The sequence below is a fragment of the Mytilus californianus genome, unplaced genomic scaffold, assembly GCF_021869535.1.
Source record: "Mytilus californianus isolate M0D057914Y unplaced genomic scaffold, xbMytCali1.0.p SCAF_8, whole genome shotgun sequence".
NCBI classification, from domain to species: Eukaryota; Metazoa; Mollusca; class Bivalvia; order Mytilida; family Mytilidae; genus Mytilus; species Mytilus californianus.
The window spans coordinates 60,012,363-60,033,467 of record NW_026262734.1 but is presented as its reverse complement, the minus strand read 5'-3'; the positions used below and the strand labels follow the sequence as shown (position 1 = coordinate 60,033,467).

Here is a 21,105-nt window from a genome sequence, read left to right as displayed (position 1 = left end):
TGTTTTCTGGTTATGAAGAAATGCGTGTTTGAAAAAAAAAAAAAAGAAAAAAAAGAGCAATAGATCGATGCATTTGCTTCCGTCAATGTTGAGGATATACACTGTATACGAAACAAAGACTGGTGAACATATGTTTACATAATGACGACACGAACAGTTTGACTGCCCGAGGCGTAATATAAATTTAGTAGAAAATGTATAAAAACCAGGATAAAAGAAAACACGTTCTTAATGTTTAGACGCCAAGCAAACTCTGGGATAGGGGAATTGGAAGAATGAAATTTAGCAATTCATCAAGAAAAAGATAATTCCAACAACACAATATATAGTATATTAAACAAAAACAAAAAAGAAATTAAAGAAAGAAAGAAAGGAAATAAAAAATAAAAAAACAAAAAACAAAAAACTTAACCCTCCTCTCCGTAATCGGAAATGCATACCACAACATCGTGTAAATGTCAGTCTTATTACTTCTATCAATAACCTTTCTAGAACCATATTGGCCATTGTGTGGTCTGTCTGGGAGGAAACGTAAATCTGACTTACCGACCGAAATGTTCACATCGATCCGCTTTCAAGACTCCCTGGACAAAGAATGAGATGGAATCACCACAGTAACGACGAAGTGTCATAATTAAAGAAGGGTAGAGACTCCGAAAGACGTTACGCATATTTTCAGTGCAAATGAAGAGAAGCGAAATCCACCGAGGGCAAAAGAACAAACCAGTATAGCCATTACACATACATGGTAGGAAATATAGCCATTTGGGTGAATATACTGTGTAGCGTGCCTCCCTTTTGGATGAATACTTTGCGATGTATTATGACTATAGTCCATTTTGCAGGCTGTCGTTGGTGAGGACGAGAAGACAATATCCAGATGGGTAACGAGATTGCCCTATCGTACTCTTTGAATAAGTGTAGGGTTGATCCATTTGTGCGCCCATAGTTCTCCAAATTGTGGTCTTAAATTATTGGCTCCCCAGTTTTAGATATCAATTTTTTAGTAGCGAATCCTTTTGCAAAGCCAAAAAATAGGGCTCGTCCGGGAGTCGAACCCGGGACCTCTCGCACCCGAAGCGAGAATCATACCACTAGACCAACGAGCCTGACACTACAAATTGAAATTAAATAGATTATAAAATATGTTACACATCAAGACGGTGAACAAGTATTCCAATCTCTGGAATCACTTATGTTCATCGACAGATTGTAGCTGAATCGATTGCAGATTATGTACGGCTTCTGTGTTTAATGAATAACTGAAATGTTTACGCTCCGTGTGGGATCAATTTGACATTTCAAAAGGAAAAAAAAAAAAAACCCCAAACATATCCAGTATGTTATATCGTGTGTCTGCCGACAGAAGCTGAGTTTACCATCTATCCTGTCAGCTGTTGATATGCCTGAGCAGCAATGCATGCTAGCTGTGTCGTTCATTTCCGTCATGACTAGCGTTAAGGATTTAAGCTTAAATTCACATCATGATACCTAAGGTTTCCGTGGTGTAGTGGTTATCACATCCGCTTAACACGCGGAAGGTCCTGAGTTCAATCCTCAGCGGAAACATCTGTTTTTGCTGGCTTGAAGAATGGACAATTTGAAATGGCATCAACGTAATTACAGTTGGATTTCTGTTTTACTTGTGTCAAGATTTCTATTGTTAGTGTCAAAACTTGTTCAGAGCTGGTCCAAATGGTTTTGATCAACTTGATTAGGGATGAGGTAAAATGACGGTATACTTAGTAGTCCGAAATCGGATATCACTGGGGTGCATCTTTTAAAAAGGTGTGGAAGCACTAAGACGACATGACTCGAAACGGTCAGAGAGTTTTCTAAAATGACGTAGAAAATAAATAGCAGGCAATATAAAAAATTCATGCGTCGGCCGGGAGTCGAACCCGGATCGACTGCTTGGAAGGCAACCATGCTAACCGTTACACCACCGACGCCATAAATACACCTGTTACAATTTTCTTACATATGTATCGCATTCGAATTCAACACGTATCAATATATATTTGAAGTTTTATAGCAAATTATATATGCAAGTTAGACAAAAGATACCAAAACAATCTCATTTTTTTTCTCTCTCAAATAAAGAAACACTACATTTCCGAAAGTTCGTTAACTAGTATAGTAGGGAACAGGCTATTTGATTCCAGCAAATCCTAACAAAAACTATGTGCGTCGGCCGGGAGTCGAACCCGGATCGACTGCTTGGAAGGCAACCATGCTAACCGTTACACCACCGACGCCATGTTACAATCTTGAATGAAATTCTCTCTTATAGCATAGACGTAAGACAACCAGTTTAATTACGTGGCAATTCATATGCAGCCTAAAAGAAATTAAAATAATGATAATACTATCGGTATCTCTCTCATAACGTCTATTTCTTTGAAATGCCCCCATCTATCGTACTGAAAATATCTATTTTCACGCTGCTACATATACATACATATGTATCTGTTCTCAGTCTTCGATGCCGAAGATGTCCTGTACGTTATTATCCTATTAAATATGGTATATGAACAATCGAAAGTTAAAAAGGGGTCTTGAAATTTTAATTCTTTGTCTTATCATGATGGTGCGATTTAGCATAATCGTACACTAGTTGAAGCTTATGATAATTTGGAGTGGAAATGGCAATCAATTACCGAAGGGCGTAATCTTCGAACATATGTTACTTTCAAAACCACTATTTGAACAAAATGTTTTCTGGTTATGAAGAAATGCGTGTTTGAAAAAAAAAAAAAAAGAAAAAAAAGAGCAATAGATCGATGCATTTGCTTCCGTCAATGTTGAGGATATACACTGTATACGAAACAAAGACTGGTGAACATATGTTTACATAATGACGACACGAACAGTTTGACTGCCCGAGGCGTAATATAAATTTAGTAGAAAATGTATAAAAACCAGGATAAAAGAAAACACGTTCATAATGTTTAGACGCCAAGCAAACTCTGGGATAGGGGAATTGGAAGAATGAAATTTAGCAATTCATCAAGAAAAAGATAATTCCAACAACACAATATATAGTATATTAAACAAAAACAAAAAAGAAATTAAAGAAAGAAAGAAAGGAAATAAAAAAATAAAAAAACAAAAAACAAAAAACTTAACCCTCCTCTCCGTAATCGGAAATGCATACCACAACATCGTGTAAATGTCAGTCTTATTACTTCTATCAATAACCTTTCTAGAACCATATTGGCCATTGTGTGGTCTGTCTGGGAGGAAACGTAAATCTGACTTACCGACCGAAATGTTCACATCGATCCGCTTTCAAGACTCCCTGGACAAAGAATGAGATGGAATCACCACAGTAACGACGAAGTGTCATAATTAAAGAAAGGTAGAGACTCCGAAAGACGTTACGCATATTTTCAGTGCAAATGAAGAGAAGCGAAATCCACCGAGGGCAAAAGAACAAACCAGTATAGCCATTACACATACATGGTAGGAAATATAGCCATTTGGGTGAATATACTGTGTAGCGTGCCTCCCTTTTGGATGAATACTTTGCGATGTATTATGACTATAGTCCATTTTGCAGGCTGTCGTTGGTGAGGACGAGAAGACAATATCCAGATGGGTAACGAGATTGCCCTATCGTACTCTTTGAATAAGTGTAGGGTTGATCCATTTGTGCGCCCATAGTTCTCCAAAATGTGCGCCCATAGTTCTCCAAATTGTGGTCTTAAATTATTGGCTCCCCAGTTTTAGATATCAATTTTTTAGTAGCGAATCCTTTTGCAAAGCCAAAAAATAGGGCTCGTCCGGGAGTCGAACCCGGGACCTCTCGCACCCGAAGCGAGAATCATACCACTAGACCAACGAGCCTGACACTACAAATTGAAATTAAATAGATTATAAAATATGTTACACATCAAGACGGTGAACAAGTATTCCAATCTCTGGAATCACTTATGTTCATCGACAGATTGTAGCTGAATCGATTGCAGATTATGTACGGCTTCTGTGTTTAATGAATAACTGAAATGTTTACGCTCCGTGTGGGATCAATTTGACATTTCAAAAGGAAAAAAAAAAAAACCCCAAACATATCCAGTATGTTATATCGTGTGTCTGCCGACAGAAGCTGAGTTTACCATCTATCCTGTCAGCTGTTGATATGCCTGAGCAGCAATGCATGCTAGCTGTGTCGTTCATTTCCGTCATGACTAGCGTTAAGGATTTAAGCTTAAATTCACATCATGATACCCAAGGTTTCCGTGGTGTAGTGGTTATCACATCCGCTTAACACGCGGAAGGTCCTGAGTTCAATCCTCAGCGGAAACATCTGTTTTTGCTGGCTTGAAGAATGGACAATTTGAAATGGCATCAACGTAATTACAGTTGGATTTCTGTTTTACTTGTGTCAAGATTTCTATTGTTAGTGTCAAAACTTGTTCAGAGCTGGTCCAAATGGTTTTGATCAACTTGATTAGGGATGAGGTAAAATGACGGTATACTTAGTAGTCCGAAATCGGATATCACTGGGGTGCATCTTTTAAAAAGGTGTGGAAGCACTAAGACGACATGACTCGAAACGGTCAGAGAGTTTTCTAAAATGACGTAGAAAATAAATAGCAGGCAATATAAAAAATTCATGCGTCGGCCGGGAGTCGAACCCGGATCGACTGCTTGGAAGGCAACCATGCTAACCGTTACACCACCGACGCCATAAATACACCTGTTACAATTTTCTTACATATGTATCGCATTCGAATTCAACACGTATCAATATATATTTGAAGTTTTATAGCAAATTATATATGCAAGTTAGACAAAAGATACCAAAACAATCTCATTTTTTTTCTCTCTCAAATAAAGAAACACTACATTTCCGAAAGTTCGTTAACTAGTATAGTAGGGAACAGGCTATTTGATTCCAGCAAATCCTAACAAAAACTATGTGCGTCGGCCGGGAGTCGAACCCGGATCGACTGCTTGGAAGGCAACCATGCTAACCGTTACACCACCGACGCCATGTTACAATCTTGAATGAAATTCTCTCTTATAGCATAGACGTAAGACAACCAGTTTAATTACGTGGCAATTCATATGCAGCCTAAAAGAAATTAAAATAATGATAATACTATCGGTATCTCTCTCATAACGTCTATTTCTTTGAAATGCCCCCATCTATCGTACTGAAAATATCTATTTTCACGCTGCTACATATACATACATATGTATCTGTTCTCAGTCTTCGATGCCGAAGATGTCCTGTACGTTATTATCCTATTAAATATGGTATATGAACAATCGAAAGTTAAAAAGGGGTCTTGAAATTTTAATTCTTTGTCTTATCATGATGGTGCGATTTAGCATAATCGTACACTAGTTGAAGCTTATGATAATTTGGAGTGGAAATGGCAATCAATTACCGAAGGGCGTAATCTTCGAACATATGTTACTTTCAAAACCACTATTTGAACAAAATGTTTTCTGGTTATGAAGAAATGCGTGTTTGAAAAAAAAAAAAAGAAAAAAAAGAGCAATAGATCGATGCATTTGCTTCCGTCAATGTTGAGGATATACACTGTATACGAAACAAAGACTGGTGAACATATGTTTACATAATGACGACACGAACAGTTTGACTGCCCGAGGCGTAATATAAATTTAGTAGAAAATGTATAAAAACCAGGATAAAAGAAAACACGTTCATAATGTTTAGACGCCAAGCAAACTCTGGGATAGGGGAATTGGAAGAATGAAATTTAGCAATTCATCAAGAAAAAGATAATTCCAACAACACAATATATAGTATATTAAACAAAAAAAAAAAAGAAATTAAAGAAAGAAAGAAAGGAAATAAAAAAATAAAAAAACAAAAAACAAAAAACTTAACCCTCCTCTCCGTAATCGGAAATGCATACCACAACATCGTGTAAATGTCAGTCTTATTACTTCTATCAATAACCTTTCTAGAACCATATTGGCCATTGTGTGGTCTGTCTGGGAGGAAACGTAAATCTGACTTACCGACCGAAATGTTCACATCGATCCGCTTTCAAGACTCCCTGGACAAAGAATGAGATGGAATCACCACAGTAACGACGAAGTGTCATAATTAAAGAAGGGTAGAGACTCCGAAAGACGTTACGCATATTTTCAGTGCAAATGAAGAGAAGCGAAATCCACCGAGGGCAAAAGAACAAACCAGTATAGCCATTACACATACATGGTAGGAAATATAGCCATTTGGGTGAATATACTGTGTAGCGTGCCTCCCTTTTGGATGAATACTTTGCGATGTATTATGACTATAGTCCATTTTGCAGGCTGTCGTTGGTGAGGACGAGAAGACAATATCCAGATGGGTAACGAGATTGCCCTATCGTACTCTTTGAATAAGTGTAGGGTTGATCCATTTGTGCGCCCATAGTTCTCCAAATTGTGGTCTTAAATTATTGGCTCCCCAGTTTTAGATATCAATTTTTTAGTAGCGAATCCTTTTGCAAAGCCAAAAAATAGGGCTCGTCCGGGAGTCGAACCCGGGACCTCTCGCACCCGAAGCGAGAATCATACCACTAGACCAACGAGCCTGACACTACAAATTGAAATTAAATAGATTATAAAATATGTTACACATCAAGACGGTGAACAAGTATTCCAATCTCTGGAATCACTTATGTTCATCGACAGATTGTAGCTGAATCGATTGCAGATTATGTACGGCTTCTGTGTTTAATGAATAACTGAAATGTTTACGCTCCGTGTGGGATCAATTTGACATTTCAAAAGGAAAAAAAAAAAAACCTCAAACATATCCAGTATGTTATATCGTGTGTCTGCCGACAGAAGCTGAGTTTACCATCTATCCTGTCAGCTGTTGATATGCCTGAGCAGCAATGCATGCTAGCTGTGTCGTTCATTTCCGTCATGACTAGCGTTAAGGATTTAAGCTTAAATTCACATCATGATACCCAAGGTTTCCGTGGTGTAGTGGTTATCACATCCGCTTAACACGCGGAAGGTCCTGAGTTCAATCCTCAGCGGAAACATCTGTTTTTGCTGGCTTGAAGAATGGACAATTTGAAATGGCATCAACGTAATTACAGTTGGATTTCTGTTTTACTTGTGTCAAGATTTCTATTGTTAGTGTCAAAACTTGTTCAGAGCTGGTCCAAATGGTTTTGATCAACTTGATTAGGGATGAGGTAAAATGACGGTATACTTAGTAGTCCGAAATCGGATATCACTGGGGTGCATCTTTTAAAAAGGTGTGGAAGCACTAAGACGACATGACTCGAAACGGTCAGAGAGTTTTCTAAAATGACGTAGAAAATAAATAGCAGGCAATATAAAAAATTCATGCGTCGGCCGGGAGTCGAACCCGGATCGACTGCTTGGAAGGCAACCATGCTAACCGTTACACCACCGACGCCATAAATACACCTGTTACAATTTTCTTACATATGTATCGCATTCGAATTCAACACGTATCAATATATATTTGAAGTTTTATAGCAAATTATATATGCAAGTTAGACAAAAGATACCAAAACAATCTCATTTTTTTTCTCTCTCAAATAAAGAAACACTACATTTCCGAAAGTTCGTTAACTAGTATAGTAGGGAACAGGCTATTTGATTCCAGCAAATCCTAACAAAAACTATGTGCGTCGGCCGGGAGTCGAACCCGGATCGACTGCTTGGAAGGCAACCATGCTAACCGTTACACCACCGACGCCATGTTACAATCTTGAATGAAATTCTCTCTTATAGCATAGACGTAAGACAACCAGTTTAATTACGTGGCAATTCATATGCAGCCTAAAAGAAATTAAAATAATGATAATACTATCGGTATCTCTCTCATAACGTCTATTTCTTTGAAATGCCCCCATCTATCGTACTGAAAATATCTATTTTCACGCTGCTACATATACATACATATGTATCTGTTCTCAGTCTTCGATGCCGAAGATGTCCTGTACGTTATTATCCTATTAAATATGGTATATGAACAATCGAAAGTTAAAAAGGGGTCTTGAAATTTTAATTCTTTGTCTTATCATGATGGTGCGATTTAGCATAATCGTACACTAGTTGAAGCTTATGATAATTTGGAGTGTAAATGGCAATCAATTACCGAAGGGCGTAATCTTCGAACATATGTTACTTTCAAAACCACTATTTGAACAAAATGTTTTCTGGTTATGAAGAAATGCGTGTTTGAAAAAAAAAAAAAAGAAAAAAAAGAGCAATAGATCGATGCATTTGCTTCCGTCAATGTTGAGGATATACACTGTATACGAAACAAAGACTGGTGAACATATGTTTACATAATGACGACACGAACAGTTTGACTGCCCGAGGCGTAATATAAATTTAGTAGAAAATGTATAAAAACCAGGATAAAAGAAAACACGTTCATAATGTTTAGACGCCAAGCAAACTCTGGGATAGGGGAATTGGAAGAATGAAATTTAGCAATTCATCAAGAAAAAGATAATTCCAACAACACAATATATAGTATATTAAACAAAAACAAAAAAGAAATTAAAGAAAGAAAGAAAGGAAATAAAAAAATAAAAAAACAAAAAACAAAAAACTTAACCCTCCTCTCCGTAATCGGAAATGCATACCACAACATCGTGTAAATGTCAGTCTTATTACTTCTATCAATAACCTTTCTAGAACCATATTGGCCATTGTGTGGTCTGTCTGGGAGGAAACGTAAATCTGACTTACCGACCGAAATGTTCACATCGATCCGCTTTCAAGACTCCCTGGACAAAGAATGAGATGGAATCACCACAGTAACGACGAAGTGTCATAATTAAAGAAGGGTAGAGACTCCGAAAGACGTTACGCATATTTTCAGTGCAAATGAAGAGAAGCGAAATCCACCGAGGGCAAAAGAACAAACCAGTATAGCCATTACACATACATGGTAGGAAATATAGCCATTTGGGTGAATATACTGTGTAGCGTGACTCCCTTTTGGATGAATACTTTGCGATGTATTATGACTATAGTCCATTTTGCAGGCTGTCGTTGGTGAGGACGAGAAGACAATATCCAGATGGGTAACGAGATTGCCCTATCGTACTCTTTGAATAAGTGTAGGGTTGATCCATTTGTGCGCCCATAGTTCTCCAAATTGTGGTCTTAAATTATTGGCTCCCCAGTTTTAGATATCAATTTTTTAGTAGCGAATCCTTTTGCAAAGCCAAAAAATAGGGCTCGTCCGGGAGTCGAACCCGGGACCTCTCGCACCCGAAGCGAGAATCATACCACTAGACCAACGAGCCTGACACTACAAATTGAAATTAAATAGATTATAAAATATGTTACACATCAAGACGGTGAACAAGTATTCCAATCTCTGGAATCACTTATGTTCATCGACAGATTGTAGCTGAATCGATTGCAGATTATGTACGGCTTCTGTGTTTAATGAATAACTGAAATGTTTACGCTCCGTGTGGGATCAATTTGACATTTCAAAAGGAAAAAAAAAAAAAACCCCAAACATATCCAGTATGTTATATCGTGTGTCTGCCGACAGAAGCTGAGTTTACCATCTATCCTGTCAGCTGTTGATATGCCTGAGCAGCAATGCATGCTAGCTGTGTCGTTCATTTCCGTCATGACTAGCGTTAAGGATTTAAGCTTAAATTCACATCATGATACCCAAGGTTTCCGTGGTGTAGTGATTATCACATCCGCTTAACACGCGGAAGGTCCTGAGTTCAATCCTCAGCGGAAACATCTGTTTTTGCTGGCTTGAAGAATGGACAATTTGAAATGGCATCAACGTAATTACAGTTGGATTTCTGTTTTACTTGTGTCAAGATTTCTATTGTTAGTGTCAAAACTTGTTCAGAGCTGGTCCAAATGGTTTTGATCAACTTGATTAGGGATGAGGTAAAATGACGGTATACTTAGTAGTCCGAAATCGGATATCACTGGGGTGCATCTTTTAAAAAGGTGTGGAAGCACTAAGACGACATGACTCGAAACGGTCAGAGAGTTTTCTAAAATGACGTAGAAAATAAATAGCAGGCAATATAAAAAATTCATGCGTCGGCCGGGAGTCGAACCCGGATCGACTGCTTGGAAGGCAACCATGCTAACCGTTACACCACCGACGCCATAAATACACCTGTTACAATTTTCTTACATATGTATCGCATTCGAATTCAACACGTATCAATATATATTTGAAGTTTTATAGCAAATTATATATGCAAGTTAGACAAAAGATACCAAAACAATCTCATTTTTTTTCTCTCTCAAATAAAGAAACACTACATTTCCGAAAGTTCGTTAACTAGTATAGTAGGGAACAGGCTATTTGATTCCAGCAAATCCTAACAAAAACTATGTGCGTCGGCCGGGAGTCGAACCCGGATCGACTGCTTGGAAGGCAACCATGCTAACCGTTACACCACCGACGCCATGTTACAATCTTGAATGAAATTCTCTCTTATAGCATAGACGTAAGACAACCAGTTTAATTACGTGGCAATTCATATGCAGCCTAAAAGAAATTAAAATAATGATAATACTATCGGTATCTCTCTCATAACGTCTATTTCTTTGAAATGCCCCCATCTATCGTACTGAAAATATCTATTTTCACGCTGCTACATATACATACATATGTATCTGTTCTCAGTCTTCGATGCCGAAGATGTCCTGTACGTTATTATCCTATTAAATATGGTATATGAACAATCGAAAGTTAAAAAGGGGTCTTGAAATTTTAATTCTTTGTCTTATCATGATGGTGCGATTTAGCATAATCGTACACTAGTTGAAGCTTATGATAATTTGGAGTGGAAATGGCAATCAATTACCGAAGGGCGTAATCTTCGAACATATGTTACTTTCAAAACCACTATTTGAACAAAATGTTTTCTGGTTATGAAGAAATGCGTGTTTGAAAAAAAAAAAAAGAAAAAAAAGAGCAATAGATCGATGCATTTGCTTCCGTCAATGTTGAGGATATACACTGTATACGAAACAAAGACTGGTGAACATATGTTTACATAATGACGACACGAACAGTTTGACTGCCCGAGGCGTAATATAAATTTAGTAGAAAATGTATAAAAACCAGGATAAAAGAAAACACGTTCATAATGTTTAGACGCCAAGCAAACTCTGGGATAGGGGAATTGGAAGAATGAAATTTAGCAATTCATCAAGAAAAAGATAATTCCAACAACACAATATATAGTATATTAAACAAAAAAAAAAAAGAAATTAAAGAAAGAAAGAAAGGAAATAAAAAAATAAAAAAACAAAAAACAAAAAACTTAACCCTCCTCTCCGTAATCGGAAATGCATACCACAACATCGTGTAAATGTCAGTCTTATTACTTCTATCAATAACCTTTCTAGAACCATATTGGCCATTGTGTGGTCTGTCTGGGAGGAAACGTAAATCTGACTTACCGACCGAAATGTTCACATCGATCCGCTTTCAAGACTCCCTGGACAAAGAATGAGATGGAATCACCACAGTAACGACGAAGTGTCATAATTAAAGAAGGGTAGAGACTCCGAAAGACGTTACGCATATTTTCAGTGCAAATGAAGAGAAGCGAAATCCACCGAGGGCAAAAGAACAAACCAGTATAGCCATTACACATACATGGTAGGAAATATAGCCATTTGGGTGAATATACTGTGTAGCGTGCCTCCCTTTTGGATGAATACTTTGCGATGTATTATGACTATAGTCCATTTTGCAGGCTGTCGTTGGTGAGGACGAGAAGACAATATCCAGATGGGTAACGAGATTGCCCTATCGTACTCTTTGAATAAGTGTAGGGTTGATCCATTTGTGCGCCCATAGTTCTCCAAATTGTGGTCTTAAATTATTGGCTCCCCAGTTTTAGATATCAATTTTTTAGTAGCGAATCCTTTTGCAAAGCCAAAAAATAGGGCTCGTCCGGGAGTCGAACCCGGGACCTCTCGCACCCGAAGCGAGAATCATACCACTAGACCAACGAGCCTGACACTACAAATTGAAATTAAATAGATTATAAAATATGTTACACATCAAGACGGTGAACAAGTATTCCAATCTCTGGAATCACTTATGTTCATCGACAGATTGTAGCTGAATCGATTGCAGATTATGTACGGCTTCTGTGTTTAATGAATAACTGAAATGTTTACGCTCCGTGTGGGATCAATTTGACATTTCAAAAGGAAAAAAAAAAAAACCTCAAACATATCCAGTATGTTATATCGTGTGTCTGCCGACAGAAGCTGAGTTTACCATCTATCCTGTCAGCTGTTGATATGCCTGAGCAGCAATGCATGCTAGCTGTGTCGTTCATTTCCGTCATGACTAGCGTTAAGGATTTAAGCTTAAATTCACATCATGATACCCAAGGTTTCCGTGGTGTAGTGGTTATCACATCCGCTTAACACGCGGAAGGTCCTGAGTTCAATCCTCAGCGGAAACATCTGTTTTTGCTGGCTTGAAGAATGGACAATTTGAAATGGCATCAACGTAATTACAGTTGGATTTCTGTTTTACTTGTGTCAAGATTTCTATTGTTAGTGTCAAAACTTGTTCAGAGCTGGTCCAAATGGTTTTGATCAACTTGATTAGGGATGAGGTAAAATGACGGTATACTTAGTAGTCCGAAATCGGATATCACTGGGGTGCATCTTTTAAAAAGGTGTGGAAGCACTAAGACGACATGACTCGAAACGGTCAGAGAGTTTTCTAAAATGACGTAGAAAATAAATAGCAGGCAATATAAAAAATTCATGCGTCGGCCGGGAGTCGAACCCGGATCGACTGCTTGGAAGGCAACCATGCTAACCGTTACACCACCGACGCCATAAATACACCTGTTACAATTTTCTTACATATGTATCGCATTCGAATTCAACACGTATCAATATATATTTGAAGTTTTATAGCAAATTATATATGCAAGTTAGACAAAAGATACCAAAACAATCTCATTTTTTTTCTCTCTCAAATAAAGAAACACTACATTTCCGAAAGTTCGTTAACTAGTATAGTAGGGAACAGGCTATTTGATTCCAGCAAATCCTAACAAAAACTATGTGCGTCGGCCGGGAGTCGAACCCGGATCGACTGCTTGGAAGGCAACCATGCTAACCGTTACACCACCGACGCCATGTTACAATCTTGAATGAAATTCTCTCTTATAGCATAGACGTAAGACAACCAGTTTAATTACGTGGCAATTCATATGCAGCCTAAAAGAAATTAAAATAATGATAATACTATCGGTATCTCTCTCATAACGTCTATTTCTTTGAAATGCCCCCATCTATCGTACTGAAAATATCTATTTTCACGCTGCTACATATACATACATATGTATCTGTTCTCAGTCTTCGATGCCGAAGATGTCCTGTACGTTATTATCCTATTAAATATGGTATATGAACAATCGAAAGTTAAAAAGGGGTCTTGAAATTTTAATTCTTTGTCTTATCATGATGGTGCGATTTAGCATAATCGTACACTAGTTGAAGCTTATGATAATTTGGAGTGTAAATGGCAATCAATTACCGAAGGGCGTAATCTTCGAACATATGTTACTTTCAAAACCACTATTTGAACAAAATGTTTTCTGGTTATGAAGAAATGCGTGTTTGAAAAAAAAAAAAAAGAAAAAAAAGAGCAATAGATCGATGCATTTGCTTCCGTCAATGTTGAGGATATACACTGTATACGAAACAAAGACTGGTGAACATATGTTTACATAATGACGACACGAACAGTTTGACTGCCCGAGGCGTAATATAAATTTAGTAGAAAATGTATAAAAACCAGGATAAAAGAAAACACGTTCATAATGTTTAGACGCCAAGCAAACTCTGGGATAGGGGAATTGGAAGAATGAAATTTAGCAATTCATCAAGAAAAAGATAATTCCAACAACACAATATATAGTATATTAAACAAAAACAAAAAAGAAATTAAAGAAAGAAAGAAAGGAAATAAAAAAATAAAAAAACAAAAAACAAAAAACTTAACCCTCCTCTCCGTAATCGGAAATGCATACCACAACATCGTGTAAATGTCAGTCTTATTACTTCTATCAATAACCTTTCTAGAACCATATTGGCCATTGTGTGGTCTGTCTGGGAGGAAACGTAAATCTGACTTACCGACCGAAATGTTCACATCGATCCGCTTTCAAGACTCCCTGGACAAAGAATGAGATGGAATCACCACAGTAACGACGAAGTGTCATAATTAAAGAAGGGTAGAGACTCCGAAAGACGTTACGCATATTTTCAGTGCAAATGAAGAGAAGCGAAATCCACCGAGGGCAAAAGAACAAACCAGTATAGCCATTACACATACATGGTAGGAAATATAGCCATTTGGGTGAATATACTGTGTAGCGTGACTCCCTTTTGGATGAATACTTTGCGATGTATTATGACTATAGTCCATTTTGCAGGCTGTCGTTGGTGAGGACGAGAAGACAATATCCAGATGGGTAACGAGATTGCCCTATCGTACTCTTTGAATAAGTGTAGGGTTGATCCATTTGTGCGCCCATAGTTCTCCAAATTGTGGTCTTAAATTATTGGCTCCCCAGTTTTAGATATCAATTTTTTAGTAGCGAATCCTTTTGCAAAGCCAAAAAATAGGGCTCGTCCGGGAGTCGAACCCGGGACCTCTCGCACCCGAAGCGAGAATCATACCACTAGACCAACGAGCCTGACACTACAAATTGAAATTAAATAGATTATAAAATATGTTACACATCAAGACGGTGAACAAGTATTCCAATCTCTGGAATCACTTATGTTCATCGACAGATTGTAGCTGAATCGATTGCAGATTATGTACGGCTTCTGTGTTTAATGAATAACTGAAATGTTTACGCTCCGTGTGGGATCAATTTGACATTTCAAAAGGAAAAAAAAAAAAAACCCCAAACATATCCAGTATGTTATATCGTGTGTCTGCCGACAGAAGCTGAGTTTACCATCTATCCTGTCAGCTGTTGATATGCCTGAGCAGCAATGCATGCTAGCTGTGTCGTTCATTTCCGTCATGACTAGCGTTAAGGATTTAAGCTTAAATTCACATCATGATACCCAAGGTTTCCGTGGTGTAGTGATTATCACATCCGCTTAACACGCGGAAGGTCCTGAGTTCAATCCTCAGCGGAAACATCTGTTTTTGCTGGCTTGAAGAATGGACAATTTGAAATGGCATCAACGTAATTACAGTTGGATTTCTGTTTTACTTGTGTCAAGATTTCTATTGTTAGTGTCAAAACTTGTTCAGAGCTGGTCCAAATGGTTTTGATCAACTTGATTAGGGATGAGGTAAAATGACGGTATACTTAGTAGTCCGAAATCGGATATCACTGGGGTGCATCTTTTAAAAAGGTGTGGAAGCACTAAGACGACATGACTCGAAACGGTCAGAGAGTTTTCTAAAATGACGTAGAAAATAAATAGCAGGCAATATAAAAAATTCATGCGTCGGCCGGGAGTCGAACCCGGATCGACTGCTTGGAAGGCAACCATGCTAACCGTTACACCACCGACGCCATAAATACACCTGTTACAATTTTCTTACATATGTATCGCATTCGAATTCAACACGTATCAATATATATTTGAAGTTTTATAGCAAATTATATATGCAAGTTAGACAAAAGATACCAAAACAATCTCATTTTTTTTCTCTCTCAAATAAAGAAACACTACATTTCCGAAAGTTCGTTAACTAGTATAGTAGGGAACAGGCTATTTGATTCCAGCAAATCCTAACAAAAACTATGTGCGTCGGCCGGGAGTCGAACCCGGATCGACTGCTTGGAAGGCAACCATGCTAACCGTTACACCACCGACGCCATGTTACAATCTTGAATGAAATTCTCTCTTATAGCATAGACGTAAGACAACCAGTTTAATTACGTGGCAATTCATATGCAGCCTAAAAGAAATTAAAATAGTGATAATACTATCGGTATCTCTCTCATAACGTCTATTTCTTTGAAATGCCCCCATCTATCGTACTGAAAATATCTATTTTCACGCTGCTACATATACATACATATGTATCTGTTTTCAGTCTTCGATGCCGAAGATGTCCTGTACGTTATTATCCTATTAAATATGGTATATGAACAATCGAAAGTTAAAAAGGGGTCTTGAAATTTTAATTCTTTGTCTTATCATGATGGTGCGATTTAGCATAATCGTACACTAGTTGAAGCTTATGATAATTTGGAGTGGAAATGGCAATCAATTACCGAAGGGCGTAATCTTCGAACATATGTTACTTTCAAAACCACTATTTGAACAAAATGTTTTCTGGTTATGAAGAAATGCGTGTTTGAAAAAAAAAAAAAAAGAAAAAAAAGAGCAATAGATCGATGCATTTGCTTCCGTCAATGTTGAGGATATACACTGTATACGAAACAAAGACTGGTGAACATATGTTTACATAATGACGACACGAACAGTTTGACTGCCCGAGGCGTAATATAAATTTAGTAGAAAATGTATAAAAACCAGGATAAAAGAAAACACGTTCATAATGTTTAGACGCCAAGCAAACTCTGGGATAGGGGAATTGGAAGAATGAAATTTAGCAATTCATCAAGAAAAAGATAATTCCAACAACACAATATATAGTATATTAAACAAAAACAAAAAAGAAATTAAAGAAAGAAAGAAAGGAAATAAAAAAATAAAAAAACAAAAACCAAAAAACTTAACCCTCCTCTCCGTAATCGGAAATGCATACCACAACATCGTGTAAATGTCAGTCTTATTACTTCTATCAATAACCTTTCTAGAACCATATTGGCCATTGTGTGGTCTGTCTGGGAGGAAACGTAAATCTGACTTACCGACCGAAATGTTCACATCGATCCGCTTTCAAGACTCCCTGGACAAAGAATGAGATGGAATCACCACAGTAACGACGAAGTGTCATAATTAAAGAAGGGTAGAGACTCCGAAAGACGTTACGCATATTTTCAGTGCAAATGAAGAGAAGCGAAATCCACCGAGGGCAAAAGAACAAACCAGTATAGCCATTACACATACATGGTAGGAAATATAGCCATTTGGGTGAATATACTGTGTAGCGTGCCTCCCTTTTGGATGAATACTTTGCGATGTATTATGACTATAGTCCATTTTGCAGGCTGTCGTTGGTGAGGACGAGAAGACAATATCCAGATGGGTAACGAGATTGCCCTATCGTACTCTTTGAATAAGTGTAGGGTTGATCCATTTGTGCGCCCATAGTTCTCCAAATTGTGGTCTTAAATTATTGGCTCCCCAGTTTTAGATATCAATTTTTTAGTAGCGAATCCTTTTGCAAAGCCAAAAAATAGGGCTCGTCCGGGAGTCGAACCCGGGACCTCTCGCACCCGAAGCGAGAATCATACCACTAGACCAACGAGCCTGACACTACAAATTGAAATTAAATAGATTATAAAATATGTTACACATCAAGACGGTGAACAAGTATTCCAATCTCTGGAATCACTTATGTTCATCGACAGATTGTAGCTGAATCGATTGCAGATTATGTACGGCTTCTGTGTTTAATGAATAACTGAAATGTTTACGCTCCGTGTGGGATCAATTTGACATTTCAAAAGGAAAAAAAAAAAAAAAACCCCAAACATATCCAGTATGTTATATCGTGTGTCTGCCGACAGAAGCTGAGTTTACCATCTATCCTGTCAGCTGTTGATATGCCTGAGCAGCAATGCATGCTAGCTGTGTCGTTCATTTCCGTCATGACTAGCGTTAAGGATTTAAGCTTAAATTCACATCATGATACCCAAGGTTTCCGTGGTGTAGTGGTTATCACATCCGCTTAACACGCGGAAGGTCCTGAGTTCAATCCTCAGCGGAAACATCTGTTTATGCTGGCTTGAAGAATGGACAATTTGAAATGGCATCAACGTAATTACAGTTGGATTTCTGTTTTACTTGTGTCAAGATTTCTATTGTTAGTGTCAAAACTTGTTCAGAGCTGGTCCAAATGGTTTTGATCAACTTGATTAGGGATGAGGTAAAATGACGGTATACTTAGTAGTCCGAAATCGGATATCACTGGGGTGCATCTTTTAAAAAGGTGTGGAAGCACTAAGACGATATGACTCGAAACGGTGAGAGAGTTTTCTAAAATGACGTAGAAAATAAATAGCAGGCAATATAAAAAATTCATGCGTCGGCCGGGAGTCGAACCCGGATCGACTGCTTGGAAGGCAACCATGCTAACCGTTACACCACCGACGCCATAAATACACCTGTTACAATTTTCTTACATATGTATCGCATTCGAATTCAACACGTATCAATATATATTTGAAGTTTTATAGCAAATTATATATGCAAGTTAGACAAAAGATACCAAAACAATCTCATTTTTTTTCTCTCTCAAATAAAGAAACACTACATTTCCGAAAGTTCGTTAACTAGTATAGTAGGGAACAGGCTATTTGATTCCAGCAAATCCTAACAAAAACTATGTGCGTCGGCCGGGAGTCGAACCCGGATCGACTGCTTGGAAGGCAACCATGCTAACCGTTACACCACCGACGCCATGTTACAATCTTGAATGAAATTCTCTCTTATAGCATAGACGTAAGACAACCAGTTTAATTACGTGGCAATTCATATGCAGCCTAAAAGAAATTAAAATAATGATAATACTATCGGTATCTCTCTCATAACGTCTATTTCTTTGAAATGCCCCCATCTATCGTACTGAAAATATCTATTTTCACGCTGCTACATATACATACATATGTATCTGTTCTCAGTCTTCGATGCCGAAGATGTCCTGTACGTTATTATCCTATTAAATATGGTATATGAACAATCGAAAGTTAAAAAGGGGTCTTGAAATTTTAATTCTTTGTCTTATCATGATGGTGCGATTTAGCATAATCGTACACTAGTTGAAGCTTATGATAATTTGGAGTGGAAATGGCAATCAATTACCGAAGGGCGTAATCTTCGAACATATGTTACTTTCAAAACCACTATTTGAACAAAATGTTTTCTGGTTATGAAGAAATGCGTGTTTGAAAAAAAAAAAAAAAGAAAAAAAAGAGCAATAGATCGATGCATTTGCTTCCGTCAATGTTGAGGATATACACTGTATACGAAACAAAGACTGGTGAACATATGTTTACATAATGACGACACGAACAGTTTGACTGCCCGAGGCGTAATATAAATTTAGTAGAAAATGTATAAAAACCAGGATAAAAGAAAACACGTTCATAATGTTTAGACGCCAAGCAAACTCTGGGATAGGGGAATTGGAAGAATGAAATTTAGCAATTCATCAAGAAAAAGATAATTCCAACAACACAATATATAGTATATTAAACAAAAACAAAAAAGAAATTAAAGAAAGAAAGAAAGGAAATAAAAAAATAAAAAAACAAAAAACAAAAAACTTAACCCTCCTCTCCGTAATCGGAAATGCATACCACAACATCGTGTAAATGTCAGTCTTATTACTTCTATCAATAACCTTTCTAGAACCATATTGGCCATTGTGTGGTCTGTCTGGGAGGAAACGTAAATCTGACTTACCGACCGAAATGTTCACATCGATCCGCTTTCAAGACTCCCTGGACAAAGAATGAGATGGAATCACCACAGTAACGACGAAGTGTCATAATTAAAGAAGGGTAGAGACTCCGAAAGACGTTACGCATATTTTCAGTGCAAATGAAGAGAAGCGAAATCCACCGAGGGCAAAAGAACAAACCAGTATAGCCATTACACATACATGGTAGGAAATATAGCCATTTGGGTGAATATACTGTGTAGCGTGCCTCCCTTTTGGATGAATACTTTGCGATGTATTATGACTATAGTCCATTTTGCAGGCTGTCGTTGGTGAGGACGAGAAGACAATATCCAGATGGGTAACGAGATTGCCCTATCGTACTCTTTGAATAAGTGTAGGGTTGATCCATTTGTGCGCCCATAGTTCTCCAAATTGTGGTCTTAAATTATTGGCTCCCCAGTTTTAGATATCAATTTTTTAGTAGCGAATCCTTTTGCAAAGCCAAAAAATAGGGCTCGTCCGGGAGTCGAACCCGGGACCTCTCGCACCCGAAGCGAGAATCATACCACTAGACCAACGAGCCTGACACTACAAATTGAAATTAAATAGATTATAAAATATGTTACACATCAAGACGGTGAACAAGTATTCCAATCTCTGGAATCACTTATGTTCATCGACAGATTGTAGCTGAATCGATTGCAGATTATGTACGGCTTCTGTGTTTAATGAATAACTGAAATGTTTACGCTCCGTGTGGGATCAATTTGACATTTCAAAAGGAAAAAAAAAAAAACCTCAAACATATCCAGTATGTTATATCGTGTGTCTGCCGACAGAAGCTGAGTTTACCATCTATCCTGTCAGCTGTTGATATGCCTGAGCAGCAATGCATGCTAGCTGTGTCGTTCATTTCCGTCATGACTAGCGTTAAGGATTTAAGCTTAAATTCACATCATGATACCCAAGGTTTCCGTGGTGTAGTGGTTATCACATCCGCTTAACACGCGGAAGGTCCTGAGTTCAATCCTCAGCGGAAACATCTGTTTTTGCTGGCTTGAAGAATGGACAATTTGAAATGGCATCAACGTAATTACAGTTGGATTTCTGTTTTACTTGTGTCAAGATTTCTATTGTTAGTGTCAAAACTTGTTCAGAGCTGGTCCAAATGGTTTTGATCAACTTGATTAGGGATGAGGTAAAATGACGGTATACTTAGTAGTCCGAAATCGGATATCACTGGGGTGCATCTTTTAAAAAGGTGTGGAAGCACTAAGACGACATGACTCGAAACGGTCAGAGAGTTTTCTAAAATGACGTAGAAAATAAATAGCAGGCAATATAAAAAATTCATGCGTCGGCCGGGAGTCGAACCCGGATCGACTGCTTGGAAGGCAACCATGCTAACCGTTACACCACCGACGCCATAAATACACCTGTTACAATTTTCTTACATATGTATCGCATTCGAATTCAACACGTATCAATATATATTTGAAGTTTTATAGCAAATTATATATGCAAGTTAGACAAAAGATACCAAA

At 37.7% G+C, this 21,105-nt stretch overlaps 31 non-coding genes across 31 annotated transcripts; 8 read left to right on the top strand and 23 right to left on the bottom strand.

Moving 5' to 3' along the window:
* Positions 1-1,037: 1,037 nt before the first annotated feature.
* On the bottom strand, positions 1,038-1,109 carry Trnap-cgg (transfer RNA proline (anticodon CGG)). Its single transcript has one exon. It is a non-coding gene; the product is annotated as a tRNA-Pro (tRNA).
* A 387-nt stretch (positions 1,110-1,496) lies between these two features.
* Positions 1,497-1,569, top strand: Trnav-aac (transfer RNA valine (anticodon AAC)). The gene has a single exon. It is a non-coding gene; the product is annotated as a tRNA-Val (tRNA).
* A 311-nt stretch (positions 1,570-1,880) lies between these two features.
* On the bottom strand, positions 1,881-1,952 carry Trnag-ucc (transfer RNA glycine (anticodon UCC)). The gene has a single exon. It is a non-coding gene; the product is annotated as a tRNA-Gly (tRNA).
* Positions 1,953-2,186: 234 nt separating this feature from the next.
* Trnag-ucc (transfer RNA glycine (anticodon UCC)) lies at positions 2,187-2,258 on the bottom strand. Its single transcript has one exon. It is a non-coding gene; the product is annotated as a tRNA-Gly (tRNA).
* A 1,519-nt stretch (positions 2,259-3,777) lies between these two features.
* On the bottom strand, positions 3,778-3,849 carry Trnap-cgg (transfer RNA proline (anticodon CGG)). Its single transcript has one exon. It is a non-coding gene; the product is annotated as a tRNA-Pro (tRNA).
* A 386-nt stretch (positions 3,850-4,235) lies between these two features.
* Positions 4,236-4,308, top strand: Trnav-aac (transfer RNA valine (anticodon AAC)). The gene has a single exon. It is a non-coding gene; the product is annotated as a tRNA-Val (tRNA).
* A 311-nt stretch (positions 4,309-4,619) lies between these two features.
* On the bottom strand, positions 4,620-4,691 carry Trnag-ucc (transfer RNA glycine (anticodon UCC)). Its single transcript has one exon. It is a non-coding gene; the product is annotated as a tRNA-Gly (tRNA).
* Positions 4,692-4,925: 234 nt separating this feature from the next.
* On the bottom strand, positions 4,926-4,997 carry Trnag-ucc (transfer RNA glycine (anticodon UCC)). Its single transcript has one exon. It is a non-coding gene; the product is annotated as a tRNA-Gly (tRNA).
* A 1,494-nt stretch (positions 4,998-6,491) lies between these two features.
* Trnap-cgg (transfer RNA proline (anticodon CGG)) lies at positions 6,492-6,563 on the bottom strand. The gene has a single exon. It is a non-coding gene; the product is annotated as a tRNA-Pro (tRNA).
* A 386-nt stretch (positions 6,564-6,949) lies between these two features.
* Positions 6,950-7,022, top strand: Trnav-aac (transfer RNA valine (anticodon AAC)). Its single transcript has one exon. It is a non-coding gene; the product is annotated as a tRNA-Val (tRNA).
* Positions 7,023-7,333: 311 nt separating this feature from the next.
* Positions 7,334-7,405, bottom strand: Trnag-ucc (transfer RNA glycine (anticodon UCC)). Its single transcript has one exon. It is a non-coding gene; the product is annotated as a tRNA-Gly (tRNA).
* Positions 7,406-7,639: 234 nt separating this feature from the next.
* Positions 7,640-7,711, bottom strand: Trnag-ucc (transfer RNA glycine (anticodon UCC)). The gene has a single exon. It is a non-coding gene; the product is annotated as a tRNA-Gly (tRNA).
* A 1,495-nt stretch (positions 7,712-9,206) lies between these two features.
* Trnap-cgg (transfer RNA proline (anticodon CGG)) lies at positions 9,207-9,278 on the bottom strand. The gene has a single exon. It is a non-coding gene; the product is annotated as a tRNA-Pro (tRNA).
* Positions 9,279-9,665: 387 nt separating this feature from the next.
* On the top strand, positions 9,666-9,738 carry Trnav-aac (transfer RNA valine (anticodon AAC)). Its single transcript has one exon. It is a non-coding gene; the product is annotated as a tRNA-Val (tRNA).
* Positions 9,739-10,049: 311 nt separating this feature from the next.
* Trnag-ucc (transfer RNA glycine (anticodon UCC)) lies at positions 10,050-10,121 on the bottom strand. Its single transcript has one exon. It is a non-coding gene; the product is annotated as a tRNA-Gly (tRNA).
* Positions 10,122-10,355: 234 nt separating this feature from the next.
* Positions 10,356-10,427, bottom strand: Trnag-ucc (transfer RNA glycine (anticodon UCC)). The gene has a single exon. It is a non-coding gene; the product is annotated as a tRNA-Gly (tRNA).
* Positions 10,428-11,921: 1,494 nt separating this feature from the next.
* On the bottom strand, positions 11,922-11,993 carry Trnap-cgg (transfer RNA proline (anticodon CGG)). The gene has a single exon. It is a non-coding gene; the product is annotated as a tRNA-Pro (tRNA).
* Positions 11,994-12,379: 386 nt separating this feature from the next.
* Trnav-aac (transfer RNA valine (anticodon AAC)) lies at positions 12,380-12,452 on the top strand. Its single transcript has one exon. It is a non-coding gene; the product is annotated as a tRNA-Val (tRNA).
* Positions 12,453-12,763: 311 nt separating this feature from the next.
* On the bottom strand, positions 12,764-12,835 carry Trnag-ucc (transfer RNA glycine (anticodon UCC)). Its single transcript has one exon. It is a non-coding gene; the product is annotated as a tRNA-Gly (tRNA).
* Positions 12,836-13,069: 234 nt separating this feature from the next.
* Positions 13,070-13,141, bottom strand: Trnag-ucc (transfer RNA glycine (anticodon UCC)). The gene has a single exon. It is a non-coding gene; the product is annotated as a tRNA-Gly (tRNA).
* A 1,495-nt stretch (positions 13,142-14,636) lies between these two features.
* Trnap-cgg (transfer RNA proline (anticodon CGG)) lies at positions 14,637-14,708 on the bottom strand. The gene has a single exon. It is a non-coding gene; the product is annotated as a tRNA-Pro (tRNA).
* A 387-nt stretch (positions 14,709-15,095) lies between these two features.
* Trnav-aac (transfer RNA valine (anticodon AAC)) lies at positions 15,096-15,168 on the top strand. Its single transcript has one exon. It is a non-coding gene; the product is annotated as a tRNA-Val (tRNA).
* A 311-nt stretch (positions 15,169-15,479) lies between these two features.
* Positions 15,480-15,551, bottom strand: Trnag-ucc (transfer RNA glycine (anticodon UCC)). The gene has a single exon. It is a non-coding gene; the product is annotated as a tRNA-Gly (tRNA).
* Positions 15,552-15,785: 234 nt separating this feature from the next.
* Positions 15,786-15,857, bottom strand: Trnag-ucc (transfer RNA glycine (anticodon UCC)). Its single transcript has one exon. It is a non-coding gene; the product is annotated as a tRNA-Gly (tRNA).
* A 1,496-nt stretch (positions 15,858-17,353) lies between these two features.
* On the bottom strand, positions 17,354-17,425 carry Trnap-cgg (transfer RNA proline (anticodon CGG)). Its single transcript has one exon. It is a non-coding gene; the product is annotated as a tRNA-Pro (tRNA).
* A 389-nt stretch (positions 17,426-17,814) lies between these two features.
* On the top strand, positions 17,815-17,887 carry Trnav-aac (transfer RNA valine (anticodon AAC)). Its single transcript has one exon. It is a non-coding gene; the product is annotated as a tRNA-Val (tRNA).
* A 311-nt stretch (positions 17,888-18,198) lies between these two features.
* Trnag-ucc (transfer RNA glycine (anticodon UCC)) lies at positions 18,199-18,270 on the bottom strand. The gene has a single exon. It is a non-coding gene; the product is annotated as a tRNA-Gly (tRNA).
* Positions 18,271-18,504: 234 nt separating this feature from the next.
* Trnag-ucc (transfer RNA glycine (anticodon UCC)) lies at positions 18,505-18,576 on the bottom strand. The gene has a single exon. It is a non-coding gene; the product is annotated as a tRNA-Gly (tRNA).
* A 1,496-nt stretch (positions 18,577-20,072) lies between these two features.
* Positions 20,073-20,144, bottom strand: Trnap-cgg (transfer RNA proline (anticodon CGG)). Its single transcript has one exon. It is a non-coding gene; the product is annotated as a tRNA-Pro (tRNA).
* Positions 20,145-20,530: 386 nt separating this feature from the next.
* On the top strand, positions 20,531-20,603 carry Trnav-aac (transfer RNA valine (anticodon AAC)). The gene has a single exon. It is a non-coding gene; the product is annotated as a tRNA-Val (tRNA).
* Positions 20,604-20,914: 311 nt separating this feature from the next.
* Trnag-ucc (transfer RNA glycine (anticodon UCC)) lies at positions 20,915-20,986 on the bottom strand. Its single transcript has one exon. It is a non-coding gene; the product is annotated as a tRNA-Gly (tRNA).
* Positions 20,987-21,105: the final 119 nt, after the last annotated feature.